The sequence below is a fragment of the Canis lupus genome, chromosome 28 (genome assembly GCF_048164855.1).
Source record: "Canis lupus baileyi chromosome 28, mCanLup2.hap1, whole genome shotgun sequence".
NCBI lineage: Eukaryota > Metazoa > Chordata > Mammalia > Carnivora > Canidae > Canis > Canis lupus.
This window is the reverse complement of record NC_132865.1, coordinates 37,280,632-37,298,675: the sequence shown is the minus strand read 5'-3', so window position 1 is coordinate 37,298,675 and position 18,044 is coordinate 37,280,632. Positions and strand designations below refer to the sequence as shown.

Sequence of the window (18,044 nt, the reverse complement as noted above, 5' to 3'; positions counted from 1 at the left end):
TTCTCTGCTTCTTGGAATGTTGAAAATTTCATTTACTTGAGCTACAATGTTGATGTTTTCTAGAAATCCATACATGGGATACCCAACATGTTTAGAGGCTTGATGGCACATAGTGGCTTGAATCATGAATTCATCTGTAGCTTTTCCCCAACATCTATCGAAATGACAGTAAAGGAATAGAAAAGAGATAACCTATGAGGAAAAAAAAAAAAAAAAGACAAGAAGTAAAAAACACACCTGAGAGGTCAAAAACATTTGGAAGAGCAAATGAAGGAATGTAGCTCAAGTAATATCAGGACTATTCTTAGATAACAGGGCTGAATTTTTTTTTAACTTGAGAAAATTTATGGTAATGATATCAGGGGATTGCAGATTGTTGAGAATCTTGAATTTGAACAAGAATGTACAAGAACGAATGGAAGCATCTCCAGAGGGTTAGAAATAGAAATATTTTCTATTTTCTAGAACTTACAGAATATCTTTTGTATCAGAAAAATGTGGCCAGAATGCTGCCACCACCTTCAACCATGAAAATACCTCTCTATATCATGTTCCCTCAAGGACAAACCATGTGATTGACTGAGTTTAAGTCATGTCTCTGCTCCTTGGATGTATTAGGGAGTGGAAAGAAAAAGCAGCTTCTTTGCTTCCAAAGTGGGAAATGGGCACCCAATTTGCTCTGCCATGCAGGTGACAAAGGGAGAAGTAATTTTCCAAAAGGAAATCAGTACATTGCTCAAAAGTGATATTAAAATTAAAATAATGCCAGCTGCTAATCTTTTATATGAGCATGACCCTTCCTCTCTTAAGTCTTTCTTAACCTCACATAGACAGACTCCCATCTTCTCCAATTCCTCCTCCCCTACAGAACACTGAGGGTTCACTCTGGAAGCAATGAACCAGGGAGGCTCTCGACTAGGACACCAACCACTACTGAGAGGGCAGTGAGGTATAGCACTAAAAGTTGAGAGGTGAAAGCTCAATAAGGAGTATCCTCCAGCCCCCTATCCTGGTCTTCTAGAACATCAGCACCCAGGTTAATACTCTGTGAGCATGAGGTTGGCCAATTGTTTTCTGGAGAAAATCAGTGGTCCCCCCAAAATATTTCACAGATTCTGAAAACTGGAGATCTCCCAGTGAAATAACAAGTCATTCTAAATGAGGCTCAGGAATCAATGTGTGTGCCCAAATACGTAGAAACTCCAACGGTCTTTATTTGTCCCTGTTCTTAGATCTATCAGCCAACAGCAAAGAATCCTACTTGAGGAAAATCACCAACACAAAAGTAGAGAACCTCCAATACAAACACCAAGAAAGAGCAATACCTGCAATGCAGGAGCAGAAGAAAACTTCAAAAAACCATATAATGTGTTCAGAGAGATTAGATATTGAATGCACACACAAAAAGAACAGGGCTTATGAACGGAAGAAGGAGTTCTTAAAATAATTAAATATGATATTACAAGTAAAAGTGTTGGAACACAGAGTTGAAGAAATCTTGCAGGACATTATAACAAAACAAAGAGAAAAGAATAGGAGAAAAAAGAAAAAAAGAAAAGAAAGAAAACTAGAGGATTATGGAGGATTCATACAATTAAAAGGGTTTCCAGAAAGAAAAAAACAAGGAAGGGATGCCTGGGTGGCTCAGCGGTTGAGCGTCTGTCTTTGGCTCAGGGGTGATCCCGCATCAGGCTGCCTGTGAGGAGCCTGCTTCTCCCTCTGCCTGTGTCTCTGTCTCTCTCTCTGTGTCTCTTGTAAATAATAAATAAAGTCTTTAAAAAATAGATATATTTGGCTCTGTGGAGTAAGTAGATTATGGAAACATAGAGAAGAAGATGTCTAAGAAGGGTGAGAGCAGAGAAACTGATGCTTGGTCACATGGGGATGGAAGTAGTAATTAGCTATGAAATCAGAATACAGTTTCAAATGACAGAAAAAAAAAAGCATCGGTTTACGTTACAGAACCCTAGAAGATTTTGAAAGATGTGAACATAGTGGGAAAGCAGGCAGGACTGAATTATTTTTTAAATTGAGAAAACTTGCCTTTCTGCGCTACCCAGGGAAGGGTCCATACGGCGTTGTTTTGCGTTCCCATCGTAACTTAAAGGGAAACTTTAACAATCTCCGGAGCCCTTGATGTTCTGCAAATGAAGGAGGAGGATGTCCTCAAATTCCTTGCAGCAGGAACCCACTTAGGTGGCACCAACCTTGACTTCCAAATGGAACAGTACATCTACAAAAGGAAAAGTGATGGTATCTACACCATAAATCTGAAGAGAACCTGGGAGAAGCTTCTGTTGGCAGCTCGTGCCATTGTTGCCATTGAAAACCCAGCTGATGTCGGTGTTACATCATCCAGGAATACTGGCCAGCGAGCTGTGCTGAAATTTGCTGCTGCTACTGGAGCCACTCCTATTGCTGGCCGCTTCACTCCTGGAGCCTTCACTAACCAGATCCAGGCAGCCTTCCCAGAGCCAAGGCTTCCGGTGGTTACTGATCCCAGGGCTGACCACTAGCCTCTCACAGAGGCATCTTACCTTAACCTGCCTACCATTGCTCTGTGTAACACAGACTCTCCTCTGCGCTACGTGGACATTGCCATCCCTTGCAACAACAAGGGAGCTCACTCAGTGGGTCTGATGGGGTGGATGCTGGCCCGGGAAGTCCTGCGCATGCTTGGCACCATTTCCCGTGAGCACCCATGGGAAGTCATGCCTGATCTCTACTTCTACAGAGATCCTGAAGAGATTGAAAAGGAAGAACAGGCCGGGGATCCCTGGGTGGCGCCAGTGGTTTAGCGCCTGCCTTTGGCCCAGGGCGCGATCCTGGAGACCCGGGATCGAATCCCACGTCGGGCTCCCGATGCATGGAGCCTGCTTCTCCCTCTGCCTGTGTCTCTGCCTCTCTCTCTCTCTCTCTCTGTGACTATCATAAAAAAAAAAAAAAAAAAAAAAAAAACAAAAAAAAAAACAGGCCGCTGCTGAAAAGGCTGTAACTAAGGAGGAATTTCAGGGTGAATGGACGGCTCCAGCTCCTGAGTTCACTGCTACTCAGCCTGAAGTTGCAGACTGGTCTGAAGGCGTGCAGGTGCCCTCTGTGCCTATTCAGCAGTTCCCTACTGAAGACTGGAGCGCTCAGCCAGCCACTGAAGATTGGTCTGCAGCTCCCACTGCTCAGGCCACTGAATGGGTAGGAACACCACTGAGTGGTCTTAAGCTGCTCTTCCACAGAAGGAACAGAATGGAAATAAGGTTGACGGAAAATAAACAGTTTCTAAAAATAAAAAATAAAAAAAAATTGAGAAAATTTACTGGAAGGATATCAGGAGATTGCAAATTGTTGAGTGTTCTGCTTAATCATCACACTAGCTTTTTGGCTATTGATAAATATAACCATAACATAGGAGAAATTTCAATATTCATTGCTGCCTAAGAAGGGCTGGTAAGTAGTCAAGGGTCCGTGCATGTGTTCACAGAAAGGTGGTGGGTGTGCATGTTAGCGTGCACATATGCACACTCAGGGAAACTAACAAGCAACAGCAAGGTAGAACCACACTAAAGAGAAACATGGCAGGTTTTTATTCCTAGATATGAATTTGGGGAGTAAGAACAGCAAGAAGTACAGTAAGAAGTCTTGAGAGGAGCCTTCAAGACCAGAGGGCCCTCTAGTCCCTCTGCTTATCCAGAGAGGCTAGGTCCCTAGCATTCTAGTTGCCTTCTTTCTCCATTCCTGCCCCACTGGTGGGCAAATGCTGTGGGAGAGACACAGCACAGTTGGAGCCACTGCGAGTTGTCCTTCCATATTTGATGAGCCTTTAATGCTTTCTGTTTCCCTAATCTGCATTTTCTCTTGTGTCTTCATAGGGACTGTTGTATATTTCCTTCATTCTCTGACACCTCCCTTTTTTTCTTAGTATTGGAAAATAACTCCACTTTCTAGTTTATGAAGAAAAGTGCCAACGTAAACTTTTATTTTCCCTACGCTTCTATATTGCCATCTGTGTATTGATGATTCTAGGTCTCTAATTACATCCCATGTCTCCTGAACCTGAGTTCTATAGATGCTTCGAACTTAGCTGAACTTACTCACCTTGCCACCCCTTGTGATCAGCACCCTATAAACAATACTCAAGCCAGGATCCTAGGAAGGGATCATGCTTGATGTCTCCCTGTCTCTAAAACCATGTCCCCTCCCCTTCACTGCCATATCCCATTAGACCAATCACCAGTTCTAGTCAGTTCTGCTTTCTTACTATTTCTCTTCAGCTTTTTTGTCCCTTGATGACTCTGACCGAGTCTTTCCCAGCTCCGATCCATTTTCCCAGACTGCCTGTAAATGATTTTTCTAAAGTAGAATTCTGTTCCCTTTTTGTTCTGTAGATTCTAGCTGTGGGTCCTCTGTTGCACTCAGGAAAGTCCCAAGTCCCAAACTTTTAGTGTTCAAGGATCTTGTGGTTCAACACTGCTCACCTTACCAGAATCCTCTATTGCCACTTCCTCCCTTCCCAGACTTAATGCCTTCCTTAAGGATATACGATCCAGGGCTTAGGAGTTCTCTGGAATGCTTATTTAAAATACAAAGTCCTGGGCTCCAGATTCTGAGATGGTACATGGGTTTTAGGGCTTGGGAAGCTGCATTGCAACAAGCTGGGTGACTCATGTGGAGGTGGCCCTTGGGCCCACCTGGAGAAATTCTGCTGCTCAGGCTGAATGCAGGATTCTTTCTCCAAGCTTCATGCTGCTAACCTCTAACATTTCCATGTGCTACGTTCATTACCTGGAATTTCCTTCCCATTTTTTGCCTTCTGCCTTCCTTATCTCCATCCCTACGTGGTTTTTTATCCCTCTCTTCTACACTGCAGTTTACAAGTGGGGTCTACTGGGAAACCTCATCACCTCTTCAATTGTTAGTGAGTAAACTCCCTTTCTTTGTACATGCTAAGAAATTTATTATGCTGTCACTACCTGTTCACTGTTTTCTCCTGTATGAGCTGATGAGTTCCTTATGGGCTCGCCCTCAATTCGTGATTCTTCCAAACCTGACATTTTAAAAAGAATGACAGTACTGCACTAAGGCCATTAAGCCCTATTTCCTGGCAGCACAAATACCACAGAAGTGGCATGGCAACCTCCTTCTATCCTTTGTCCAACATATTATCAAGGGTGAATTTCCCTTAGCTTCAGTTATATAGCATGTTGACCTTGCTTAGGGAGAAGCATGGAAACATCCCACAATAAGTTCACTTAAGGAGATGATGAGCTTCTTTGTAAATATATTTTTAAATTGAATTCTTATTTTCCCATGGTAGTAAATAGAAATGAAAAGAAGATCTTAAATCATTTAGGGTACTTTCTGTATTTGTAGGTTCCTATTGGAAGAGGGGAATGCTTCTGAGAATAGCTAAACTTATTGGCAACAGCATGAAAAAGATGATTCGTTTTTGAGCTTTCAGGCAAGAATACTGATGAATTAAAAAGCCTAAGTAAGAAAAGCCTGGCAAGAAAACCAGATTTAGTTCAAAAATTATAATAGTATGGGCTAAGTTGCCATCCATGCTTTTAGCCATCCAGGATAGAAGTAATTTTCCCTCAAGCTTAATTTTGAATTGTTTAAAACTTTTTCTTCCCCATAAGACAGGAAATAATTATGTGACTCTCAACATTCTTGTATTTATTATCAACATATCTTACCCACTCCTACCAGGCAGTGTGTCAGATTTGTGTAATCAGTAATGATCTTAGGTTGTGTCAATTGAGGTGTTATATAGAGTTTGGAAATCAGAGAGTCTTCACTTAGTATTCTCCCCTAGGGTGTATGCAGCTTATTGCTTTATTGATGTTACTGTTAGGTGGGAAAGAACTTTAAATGTGTCATAGATTGGATTTTAATGAGAAAAATAAAGTCAAAGAAAAGGGAGTGACTGAATGCACCATCAGGATTTTATGGGAAACATTCGCTGGTCTCATTTGATTTTGTTTACTGCATCAACTGCACCATGTCTCAGGCATATTTTGTTCATATATAATTTGTGAAGTATGTTTTGATGCATGGCCCTATTCTGGTGACTTTCTCCAAAGTATTCTTTTTTATTTCTCCAATATAAGCATTCGCACTTAACACGCTTCTCTATAGTCTTTATGGATACACTATATTTTTTGTGGCTTTTTTGGTCAGATAAATCTACAGGAAGTATTTACCATTATATTTGTATCATGCCGTTAGAAAAATATATGCACAGTGAATGCTTTTATTCATAGGATGTTGATCACTAATCAGTACCTATACAAGACCCAGAACAACGCTGACAAGTAACTTCATAAATAGGATGCCTTTCATGTGTCCTCTAGGCACTGTGTTTCCACCTTTAGTTATCCCATTCCTTTCTTGGTTCCTACAGACAGACCCAGAGTCCCAATGACAAAGTCAGTTGTCCTGAACCTGTTTACCTCCTGGTGGAGGTCAAGCCAAAAGAGTGGGAAGAAGAAGGGTTTTACTTGTAACAAGTAAGGAGAACACCATGAATATTTCCCAAGTCAGTGCCCACGCCTTCTGCCACAACAAAATTAAGGAAGTTTTAGGTGGAGAGTGCAGGCATATTTGTGGAAGGGCTTGGCAAAGGAGAGTTCAGTGCAGAATTGGAGCCAAAGTAATCCTAGGTCAACAAAAACCAGGTCCTGTTTGATTGAGGTCACTGGGGCCAGCAAGGGTCCATCCACATCAACAGTTCTCTGGATCCAGTTAGTATGGAGCTTGAGTGCTCAGAGGGATTTAAATCCAGCAAAAAGGACTCAAGAATCTGTGTTAGGTCAATCTTTACTTCTGAAATTGTTTTACTATTGATTTATTGTCTCTGATATGGTCAGGCTATTTTGTGGCCTGTCAGTAGACACTTGAGTTTTTGCATTCTCTTTATTTCCTTCAAGTCTTTAACAATTGCAGTCTATTTTTCTGCAATTTGAACATATCCCAGGCAGTTTTGCAAGAAATGTGCTTGGACACATAGTGCTGGTCAGGAATAGATCACAAAATAGCTGGGGAGCTTAAAATGATGTCTCTTATATTAAGATACCTATGTCTTATCTTTCTTTTTCCAGGGATACCTAACTTACCTGCCTACAAGCCCATCACCATGGCAACCCTCCTGGGGCTGCTCTCTTCCTCACCAACTTAAGCTCTTTCCTTTGACTTACCATTTCTTCAATAAGAAGCTCCAGGAAAAGGTATTTGTAGTTTCAGCTCACATGATGCTCCTCACTCTTCTGTAACTGTTTGGCCTCATGAAACCACGGACAGAGAGTTGTTGGTCATTCAGTGGGAGGAGCCTACTCTATTTCCTCATGTTTTACAAACAAGGGCTAAGTGTACCGGGCAAACGATCATTCAGCTTCTGTGGGAAAATATCTAACTTTTTTCATGCAGAGATAGTTCCACAGATAGTTCCACAGATGGAAGATGATTAAAGTTCTCATAAAAGTGTATCAACTCTCTCTAACTTTCAAATTAGCTTACCTACATTTTGGCACGGATATCTTGATCTAGGGATCAGAAAGAACCCTGGATATAGTTACCTAGCAACTAGCTTTAAATTATAATGAAGTTAAGTAAGTTTGCCCAAGATCCAACCATATCAGGAACAGACACTTGGCCAAGATTAACCTAAATCCATTAACTTGAAAAGTCCCAAAAGTCAAGGTTGCTTTCTTAAGTATAAACAAATATAACGCTTCAAATATAAATTATGTTGATGTTTAGAACTTTTACAATGTTTGAAATTCTCTGTGATTGTGTTTTTTTTTCATCATATTCAATCTTTCTGTCCTTGCCTCCTTGTCCTGCCTCTTCACACACGTCCAGTCAACCACTGACTCTTGCCAGCTGTCCCTCTCAATACCTATAACATCAGGGTGCTCTTCCATGTTTGCTCTCCTATGCTGTGGTTTATGGTGCCATCATTTCTCATTTAGCACACTCTTTTCTGTATCTTTATAAACCTATCCACGGAGACAAAGCACAAACTTTGTAATTAATTTGGCTTAGATTTTCCTGTTCCTCTTTCTAGTCCTCCATGGCACTGGAAAATCCTGCGAAGCATAGTTCTTAGATTCTTAAAGTTTATAGTAAGATAGTTGTGCAACCAGGAGCTTAAATGAGATTGAGTGAGAAGGATCCATTAATATAGTCAGAATTCTGTGTGGTCCCTCTGTGACCTGGAACAGATGTTTCCTGAGAGTTGTTGAGAATGGATTCTCCCTTCTCCTCACCCACCTCTTTTCTGAGTTGCGTATCCATGTGTGTCTAGGCAGATGTGCAGGAGTGGCCTTCAGTTTGCCTTTTTCTCTAGGTCATTCTCAACATGTGCAGGGGCAATTGTTCCTCGTGAGACACTGTGAGGGAATATCTCCATTGATACCTTCTCAAGATGCAAAATTGGAGTCCTTGTTATCTGCTCATTTTCTTTGCTCTGCTAATGGAGGGATCTAGGGTTCTTGCCGGGAACTAATGTTGACTTCTCAATCATTAGAAAGTTTAGGAATATTGAAATAATATATACCAAAAAGTTAAGAGTAATTAGTTCTGATGACTAGAAGTATGATGTTTTCTATACTTTTTTTTGTTCATATGTATTTTCTTTGTAGTTCATAAATGCCACATATTATTTTTTATAAAAAGTAGCCATTTTCCAAAGAAGATATATGATTGGCCAACTGATATATGAAAACATGCTCACCATCACTAGTCATTAGGGAAATGCAAATTAAGACCAAAATTGAGATATCACCTCACACATGCTGGAATGGTCACCACCAAGAAGATAAGAGATAGAAAATACTGGCATGGATGTGAGAAAAAACATTGTGCACTGTTAGTGGGATTGTAAATTGGTGCAACCACTGTGTAAAATAGTATAGGGTTCCCCAGAAAATTAAAAATAGAAATACCATTTGATCCAGCAATTTCACTTCTGGGAAGATAACCAAAGAGAATGAAAATACTAACTGAAAAAGATATTTGCATACCTCCCATGTTCATAGCAGCATTATTTACAATAACCAAGACATGGAAACAAGCTAAATGTTCATTGATGACGCATAAAGAAGTTGTGGTATATATGTACAGTGTAATATTATTCAGCTATAAAAAACAAGTAAACAACTTGTTTGGACCTGGATGGCATTATGCTAAGTGAAGTAAGTCAGAAAAGACAACTACTGTATGATCTCACTTCTAGGTAGAATCTAAAACAAAACAAAAACAAAAACAAAAACACTCACTGAACTCATAGAAAAAGAGTTTGGACTTATAGTTATCAGAGGCAGGATGTTGAGGAAAGGGGAATTGGAAGAAAGTGGTCAAAAGGTACAAACTTCCAGTTATAAGATAAATACTAGGGATATAATGTACAACATGAAAATTACAGCTAACATTGCTCTGTGGTATACAGGAAAGTTGGTAAAAGGGTAAATCCTAAGAGTTCTCATCACAAGAATTGTTTTTTTTCTTGTTATTGTGTCTACATGAGATGATGGATGCTAACTAGACCTATTGTGGTCATCATTTTACTTTACATGTAAATCAAATCATGATTCTGTACAACTTAAACCTTATACAGTAATGTCTGTAAATTATTTCTCAATAAAACTGGAAAAAAGATATCAGAAAATTAGTTTTTAAAAATTTTTACTTTCAAATAATTTCAAATGTGCAAAAATTTGAAGGAAGAATACAAAAGATTTCTGTATACCTTTGACATTCTCACTCTACACATCTACATACATACACATTATTCTATATTTTTCTGAAGGATGTGAGAACAAATTGCAGATATGTGGTGGGCATATGATGTAATGAGCATTGGGTATTATATAAGACTGATGATGAATCACTGATTTCTATCTCTGAAACAAATAATACATTATATGTTAATTAACTGAAATAAAAAATATCAGTAAAAAAAGAAAGAATTAATGTATACCACTGCATGATAATGATGAGCTTAACCCTAATCCTAACTCAGGACCCTCACAGGTGAGACTGCTTTCACTTCCCATTTGTGTCACTTGTGCTTCCACCAGCTGATATGTGAATGCCCATGTCTTGACTGGATTATTTGTTCTTTGGGTGTTGGGTTTAATAAGTTCTTTTTTTTTATAAGAGACTCTTTTTTTATTTATTTATGATAGTCACAGAGAGAGAGAGAGAGAGCGGCAGAGACACAGGCAGAGGGAGAAGCAGGCTCCATGCACCGGGAGCCCGATGTGGGATTCGATCCCGGGTCTCCAGGATCGCGCCCTGGCCCAAAGGCAGGCGCCAAACTGCTACACCACCCAGGGATCCCAATAAGTTTTTTATATATTTTGGATTCTAGCCCTTTATCTTTTTTTTTAAAGATTATTTTTATTTTATTTCTTCATGAGAGACACAGAAAGAGAGGCAGAGATATAGGCACAGGGAGAAGCAGGCTCCATGCAGGGAGCCCAATGTGAGACTCGATCCCTGGACCAGGATCACTCTCTGAGCCAAAGGGAGACATTCACCCCCAGAGCCACTCAGGCATCCCTGGATACTAGCCCTTTATCTGATAAGACATTTGCAAACATCTCCTCCTATTCTGTAGGTTGCCTTTAGTTTTGTTGACTGTTTCCTTTGCTGTGCAGAAGGTTTTATCTTGATAAAGTTCTTTTTTTATTATTTATTTTTTTAATTGGAGTTCAATTTGCCAACATACAGCATAACACCCAGTGCTCATCCCATCAAGTGCCCCCCTCAGTGCCTGTCACCCAGTCACCCCCAACCCCTGCCCACCTCCCTTTACACCACCCCTTGTTCGTTTCCCAGAGTTAGGAGTCTCTCATGTTCTGTCTCCCTTTCTGATATTTCCCACTCATTTTTTCTCCTTTCCCCTTGATTCCCTTTCACTATTTTTTATATTCCCCAAATGAATGAGACCATATACTGTTTGTCCTTCTCCGATTGACTTATTTCACTCAGCATAATACCCTCCAGTTCCATCCACGTCGAAGCAAATGGTGGGAATTTGTCATTTCTAATGGCTGAGTAATATTCCATTGTATACAGAGACCACATCTTCTTTATCCATTCATCTTTCGATGGACACCGAGGCTCCTTCCACAGTTTGGCTATTGTGGACATTGCTGCTAGAAACATCGGGGTGCAGGTGTCCTGGCGTTTCATTGCATCTGTATCTTTGGGGTAAATCCTCAGCAGTGCAATTGCTGGGTCATAGGGCAGGTCTATTTTTAACTCTTTGAGGAACCTCCACACAGTCTTCCAGAGTGGCTGCACCAGTTCACATTCCCACCAACAGTGCAAGAGGGTTCCCCTTTCTCCACATCCTCTCCAACATTTGTGGTTTTCTGCCTTGTTAATTTTCCCCATTCTCACTGGTGTGAGGTGGTATCTCATTGTGGTTTGGGTTTGTATTTCCCTGATAGCAAGTGATGCGGAGCATTTTCTCATGTGCTTGTTGGCCATGTCTCTGTCTTCCTCTGAGATTTCTGTTCATGTCTTTTGCCCATTTCATGATTGGATTGTTTCTTTGCTGTTGAGTTTAATAAGTTCTTTATAGATCTTGGATACTAGCCCTTTATCTGATATGTCATTTGCAAATATCTTCTCCCATTCTGTAAGTTGTCTTTTAGTTTTGTTGACTGTTTCTTTGGCTGTGCAGAAGCTTCTTATCTTGATGAAGTCCCAATAGTTCATTTTTGCTTTTGTTTCTCTTGCCTTCATGGATGTATCTTGCAAGAAGTTACTGTGGCCAAGTTCAAAAAGGGTGTTGCCTGTGTTCTCCTCTAGGATTTGGATGGAATCTTGTCTCACATTTGGATATTTCATCCATTTTGAGTTTATCATCTTTGTGTATGGTGCAAGAGAGTGGTCCAGTTTCATTCTTCTGCATGTGGATGTCCAACTTTCCAGCACCATTTATTGAAGAGACTGTCTTTTTTCCAGTGGATAGTCTTTCCTCCTTTGTCAAATATTAGTTGACCATAAAGTTGAGGGTCCACTTCTGGATTCTGGATTCTGTTCCATTGATCTATGTGTCTGTTTTTGTGCTAGTACCACACTGTCTTGATGACCACAGCTTTGTAGTACAACCTGAGATCTGGCATTGTGAAGCCCTCAGCTATGGTTTTCTTTTTTAATATTTCCCTGGCTATTCGGGGTCTTTTCTGATTCCACACAAATCTTAAGATAATTTGTTCCAACTCTCTGAAGAAAGTCCATGGTATTTTGATAGGGATTGCATTGAATGTATAAATCGCCCTGGCTAGTATTGACATTTTCACAATATTAATTCTTCCAATCCATGAGCATGGAAATATCATTCTCAATGGGGAAACACTGGGAGCTTTTCCCCTAAGATCAAGAACAAGACAGGGATGTCCACTCTCACCACTGCTATTCAACATAGTACTAGAAGTCGTAGCCTCAGCAATCAGGCAACAAAAAGAAATAAAAGGCATTCAAATAGGCAAAGAAGAAGTCAAACTCTCGCTCTTCACAGATGACATGATACTCTATATAGAAAACCCAAAAGACTCCACCTCAAGATTGCTAGAACTCATACAGCAATTCTGCAGTGTGGCAGGATACAAATCAATGCCCAGAATTCAGTGGTATTTCTATACACTAGCAATGGGACTGTAAAAAGAGAAATTAAGGAGTCAATCCCATTTACAATTGCACCCAAAAGCATAAGCTACCTAGGAATAAACCTAACCAAAGAGGTAAAGGATCTATACCCTAAAAACTACAGAACACTTCTGAAAGAAATTGAGGAAGACACAAAGAGATGGAAAAATATTCTATCTTGATGAAGTTCTAATAGTTTATTTTTCTTTTGCTTCTCTTGCCGTTGGAGACGTGTCTAGCAAGAAGTTGCAGTGGCCAAGTTTAAAGAGGTTTCTGCCTATGTTCTTCTCTAGGATTTTGATGGATTCCTGTCTTACATTTAGGTCTTCCATCCATTTCGAGTGTATTTTTATGTATGGTGTAAGAAAATGGTCCAATTTCATTATTCTGCATGTGGCTGTCTGATTTTCCCAGCACCATTTGTTGAGGAGACTGTCTTTTTTTACACTGGATATTGTCTCCTCTTTTGCTGAAGATTAGTTGACTACAGAATTGGGGGTCCATTTCTGGGTTCTCTATTTTGTTCCATTGATCTACTTGTCTGTTTTTGTGCCAGTACTGTACTTTCCTGATGATTACAGCTTTGTAATACACCTTGAAGTCTGGAATTGTGATGCCTCTAAGTTTGGTTTTCTTTTTTAACATTACTTTGGCTATTCAGGGTCTTGTGGAATGATGGGGGGAATGATCCATTAATTTTAGGATTGTTTGTTTTAGTGCTGTGAAAAATGCTGTTGATATTTTGATAGGGATTACATTGAATGTATAGATTGCTTTGGGTAGCATAGACTTTTTAATGACATTTGTTCTTCCAATCTATGAACATGGAATATTTCTCCATTTCTTTATGTCTTCCTCAATTTCTTTCATGGGTATTCTATGGTTTTCTGAGTACAGATCCTTTGCCTCTTTGGTTAGGTTTATTCCTAGGTATCTTATGGTTTTTGGTGCAATTGTAAAGGGGGTTGATTCCTTGATTTCTCTTTTTTTCTGTCTCATTGTTATAGTATAGAAATGCAACTGACTTCCATGCATAGATTTTATATTCTGCAATTTTGCTGAATTCCTGTATGAGTTCTAGCAATTTTGGGGTGGCATCTTTTGGGTTTTCTACACAGATTATCATGTCATCTGTGAAGAGTGAAAGTTTGATTTCTTCTTTGCTAATTTTGATACCTTTTATTTCTTTTTGTTGTTGGATTGCTGAAGCTAGGACTTCCAGTACTGTGTTGAGCAACTGGTCAAAGTGGACATCCCTGTCGTGTTCCTGACCTTGAACGAAAAGTTCTATTTTTCCCCATTGATGAGATATTCACTGTTGGTCTTTTGTATATGGTTTTTATGATATTGAGGTATGTTCCCTGTATCTTTACACAGTGGAGAGTTTTTATCAAAAAAGGAGGCTGTATTTTGTCAAGTACTTTTTCTGCATCTATTGAGAAGATCATATAGTTCATGTCCTTTCTTTTATTACTGTCATGTATCATATTTATTGACTTGAGGGTGTTGAACCAGGGATAAATTCCACTTGGTCATGGTGAATAATCCTTTTAATGTACTGTTGGATCCTATTAGTGACTGTCTTGGTGAGAATTTCTGCATCCATGTTTATCAAGGATATTAATCTGTAATTTCCCTGTTTAGTGGGGTCTTTGTCTGGTTTTGGGATCAAGGTAATGTTGGCTTCATTTAATGAGTTTGGAAGTTTTCCTTCCATTTATATTTTTTGGAAAAAGTTTCAGAAGAATAGGTATTAATTATTCTTTAAATGTTTGGTAGAATTCCACTGAGAAGACATTTGGCCCTGGACTCTTGTTTTTTGGGAGATTTTTAATTACTGATTCAACTCCTTTGCTTGTTTTAGAATTGTGCAGGTTTTCTATTTCTTTCTGTTTCAGTTTTGGTAGTTTATATGTTTCTAGGAATGCATCGATTTCTTCCAGATTGCCTAATTTATTGGCCTATAATTGCTCATAATATTCTCTCAGAATTGTTTGTGTTTCTTCAGTGCTGGTATTCTGTTTCTAATTGTCCTTGTGTCAGACAATTTGAAGCTGGTCCTAGAATGTTAACTGTTGAGGAGCATGGCTAACTCAAGTTTTCCTCTATTAAAGTTTATCAGAAGCCTGGGTAAAAAAGAGCTTTTTTGAATCACCAAATTAGAAAAAAAGACCACTATTATTGAATAATAATATCCATGGCTGTCAAAATGGACTTAAATTCATTCTCATGCTTCCTTGATGACTTTATAAGTTCACTCAAACATTTAGAAATTAGTTTGACTATATCAAGCATTGAGAAAGCACTATTAACTTACACCATTTCATGAATTCTACTGAAGAAATCATCTAGTACAGGGGGACAAAATTATCTGAAGGATGTTTATGCAACATTATTGAAAAAGAATAAAATTTATGAAAACAAATTAAATGTTCAAAATGGAACAATAATTAAATAAGCCATGTTATTTTTGTTCCAAGGAACACTTTGTGGCAATAAAATACAGGACAACATGGAAAAAATTTATATATTATTCACTGAAAATCACAACTAAGTATGCTGTAATTACAGCTATGTAAAACACTGATTTCAAAAGATCTTTCAAGGAAATGAATAAAAATGATACCAATTGGGTGGTAATAAAGATAGATTATAGAATATCAATTTTCATTTAGTAATTTTCAAATTCTATATAATACAATTATACTATTTAAATCTTAAAATGAGTGATGCTCAAGAATATGGTAATGCAGTTTGAATTTGAAAAATCCTGATATATCATCCAATTGACAGACATAGCCCTAATAGAGGGCATGAGAGCCTTGATACATCACGTGCTCCCCACCAGTGGGAGCTGTCCTTCAAAACATTAACATTTGTTAATTTAAGAAGCATGAATTTTTTTTTCTGTTGTAGTTTTTGCACTTTTGCAGTAAGGTTGAACATTTTTATATGCTTATTGGGTTTTTGCGTGTGTGCATACTCTCTTCTAAGAACTACTTATATTTTTGCCTATTTTTCTACTTTAGTGATTTTAGTATTTTTTAGTAATTGGCTTATATAAGGTCTAAATAGAGGAAGGAATTTAGTGATCTCATCATTGTGCTATTCTTACTGCCAAATTTTTTCTCTTAATTTATTAAATAATGATTTTAGGTATAAAGATGTTTAAGATATTTTTTATTATTCAAATCAGTAATTTCTGCACATAAGTAATTTCCTACTTCTTCCTTTGGGGCAAATTATAACATACATACTGAAGAGTGTTTTACACACACACACACACACACACACAATTTCATATGTATGAAGAAATACAACTGCCAACATCTCAGAAGCCCTCCTTTGTCACTTTTTTCACTTTGTGGTCACAGGACTCCTCTTCCTTCTAGTGGTAATAACTGCCTGTGGTATAGGCAGCCTTTATGATGACCTCCAATGTTATTCATATTCTTGTGTAATTCCTTTCCCTTCAGTATGAGCTGGACTTGTTGACTTCCTTCAAACCAATAGAATCCAGGATAGACAATGCTGTGGCACTTTTAAGATTAGGTCCGGTGGTAGTTTCTATTTCTCCTTTCTCATTTTCTGTTCTTCCCTATCCCTCTCCTAGTCTTTGTTCAGCAGAAGAGCTGCCATGTTGTAAGCTGCCTTATGGAAAGGTCCAAGGGACAAGGAACTGATATCTCCAGTCAACAGCCATTGAGGATCTGAGGCTGCCAACAACCACATGAGTAACTTGGAAGAAGATCCTGGCCCAGTCCAGCCTTGAGATGACAACAACCCCTGTAACACCTTGACTGGGCCTGTGAGAGGCACACATCTAAGACACACTGGGATTCCTGATCTGTAGCAACTATGAGATAATAAATGTTTGCTGTTTTTAGTCACTAAGTTTGGGGATGATTTGTTATGCTGCAATAGATAACCAATACATTACTCATTTTAATGACAATAACTTGCTCTTCTTTTTATTTCTCATATAAATTTGGCTTTCCTAAAATTGAAAATTGATACATAGGTATAACCTACCATTATTTATATCTAGCTTCTGCAACATAATGATTGAAGTACTTTTCAATCTTGTGGCATGTAGTTATAGTTTGTTAATCTTTGTGGCTGTATGGTATTCTATTTTAAAAGTACATCAGTTTATTCACTAAATGTTGATGGAAATTTAATTCATATTTTTGGCTATAATGAACTATGATTCTGTCAACATTCTTCTACATGCACAGTGGTATGCCTATACATACATACACTCTGTATGTGTACCTAGCAGTGGAATTTGCTGTGTCATAAAATATTGATATCTTCAGATGTTAAAACTATTTTTCTGAAGTGTTGTACTAATTTATTCTTCCACAAGCAAGTTATTAGAATTGTTTTGTCCCACTTTCTTGTCAATCCTTTAAGACTTTAAATATTTAATCAATCTGGTGAGTGTATGGTGCTATGTCATTGTGGTTTCAGCTTTCGTTTCTTTTTTTATAATGCAATGAAGAAGCTTTTTATTTTTATTATTTTTTAAGATTTTATTTATTTATTCATGAGAGGGGCACACACACACACACACACACACACAGAGGCAGAGGGAGAAGCAGGCTCCATGCAGGGAACTCAACGTGGGACTGGATCCCAGGACTCCAGGATCATGCCCTGGGCTAAAGGCAGGCACTAAACCACTGAGCCACCCAAGGATCCCCTGAAGAAGCTTTTTATATACTTATTGGCCAATAGGATTTTATCTTTGTCTAGTGTGTGAGTCTGTCTATTTTTTAACTGGATCTGTTGTCTCTTATTGATTAATAAAATTGAAAAATATACTCTGTATAAGAGGGTTTTTTTTGTGTGTGTGGTTGTATGTTACAAATATCATTTCCCAATTTGTTGGTACTCTTTTCACTCTTATGGTGTATTTATTTGAACAAAAGTTTTGTGTTGTTTAAGAAATCTTTCCCTATCAAGAGATAGGGAAATATTATCTTCATCATATTTTTCTAGTATTGCCTTTTACATTTAGGCATTTAATCCTTCTTAAGTGGACTTTTTGCTATAGATGTAAGGTATGAGTCAAATCTGTTTTTTCCTGCATGGATACTTAATTGTTTCAGCACCATTTATTAAAAACTCACTTCTTTTTTTCCTCCACTGCTCTGCTTTGTTTGCAAACTATTGCCTGTCTTTAGGTACTAATTCTGCTCCACTGATCTATTTTTCTATCCAGGCAGTAATACCACACTGTCTCAATTTACTATAGCTTTATTATGAGCTTCAATATGTAAAAGAACAAGTTTTTCCACTTCTTTTTTAGAAGTATCTTGCTTATTCTCTTTGCATTTCTATATACATTTTAGAATGAGCTCATGTAGTTGTACACACACACA

General features: G+C 38.4%; 1 long non-coding RNA gene and 1 pseudogene across 3 annotated transcripts in view; both read left to right on the top strand.

Annotated features, from left to right (window-relative positions):
• LOC140620410 (uncharacterized) overlaps window positions 1-17,483 on the top strand; it is a 123,212-nt gene extending 105,729 nt beyond the window's left edge. For 2 of the 3 annotated variants that reach the window (XR_012020197.1, XR_012020196.1), the window contains exons 4-5: window positions 7,095-7,220; window positions 16,271-17,483. This is a non-coding gene — a long non-coding RNA (uncharacterized lncRNA). The remainder of the gene's footprint in view (window positions 1-7,094; window positions 7,221-16,270) is intronic. The other variant, XR_012020198.1, reaches the window with a different exon arrangement.
• LOC140619898 (small ribosomal subunit protein uS2-like) lies at window positions 1,054-3,432 on the top strand (annotated as a pseudogene).
• Window positions 17,484-18,044: the final 561 nt, after the last annotated feature.